The sequence below is a fragment of the Octopus bimaculoides genome, chromosome 2 (assembly GCF_001194135.2).
Source record: "Octopus bimaculoides isolate UCB-OBI-ISO-001 chromosome 2, ASM119413v2, whole genome shotgun sequence".
Classification (NCBI taxonomy): Eukaryota; Metazoa; Mollusca; class Cephalopoda; order Octopoda; family Octopodidae; genus Octopus; species Octopus bimaculoides.
In genome coordinates, this window is record NC_068982.1 from 155,011,622 (window position 1) to 155,013,043 (window position 1,422).

Here is a 1,422-nt window from a genome sequence, read left to right on the forward strand (position 1 = left end):
CAATGCTGAACAAGAAACAAAATTATAAACAATAATGTTTTTTTAACTTGCTGAGTTTGCGGGGTTGGGAATGGCTGAGCCCATGACTATTGCAAGCTTTCTAAGATTAGTGAGAGTGATACCGTGAGACAGATCTGATTAGTTTCAACTCTTAAACTTTCATCAGACATAGAACACTCATCTTCCGACCACGGAAAAATTCGTACCTTTCGCTACTTACAGTGCATATTCAGCTAAGCTGGTCAGCCCAATTTTCATGACAGTGTATGCATTGACTATGTAATTAATAACATTATCACTTGAAAATTCACTGCATAGCACTTTTTATTAATTTGGAATCTAAGGTACATGATTTTTAATGAAAATACAGTTTTAACTTTGCTGTAAAGGGTAAATAAAGTGATTACATCAAAGGCTTGAAGCTTCATAGGACATAAAATCAATCCCATTTTTTTCTGTCTGCGAAGAGATAAAATTCTTGATCTTGCATATACACGTGTAAACAAAAATATCCGCTCTTGGAAGACATATGCACGTAACTACACACCACCACAAAACACACTGTCGCACATACGTGAACAATCATAAACAGTCTTCTCTCCTCATTTCTCTCTCTCGTCCTCTCCCCCTGCCTCTCTCTTTCTTTATCTATCTATCTATCTATCTATCTATCTATCTATCTATCTTTCTATTTATCTGTCTTTCTCTCAACCATACACATATATTCAGATATATACCTATATATTCTTTGTATATTAGACACAAATAAACATACTTTTCTCTCTCTCTCTCTCTCTCTCTCTCTCTCTCTCTCTCTCTCTCTCTTTCGTAATTTTTTTTTTGTACTTCTTCCTCCTCTCGCACTCTATATTTCTTTCTCTATCTCTCTCTTTCTCTCGTACAAACACTCTCAAAAGCCCGCTCGCACACGCACGTGTACACACACATACACACACAAACTTATAGACTGGTTCTTCCCATTGTCCCAAAAACTGGCTGACCGACCCCAAGAATCACAAACGTTGATTAGGCCACGTAGTAAGCTATCATGAGATCACTGACGTCAGATGTACGTCACATCATATCACTGTTATTACAGCTATTAGTAATATAAACTTTTTAAAGATTTTCTGAGAAATGTCATTAATTTCCGTTGTTGCGAAAAATAAAAGAAACTCGAGGCTTCATGCACAGGTACTTTTATTACCATTTTCCTACTGTTGTCGACGTAGACGCCCGCAATTTAACTCAGATTATGGATTTTTCTCGTATTTGTTTTAAGTTTTCATTGTGACTTTTGGTTTGTGAAATTGTGTTTTTGTGACAAACTACAGAATTCAATCCAATTCGATATTCACTATCAATAAAATAACTACCAGTAATGTGTGGGTGCCACTTTAATTAAATATATCTCTTTCCTTT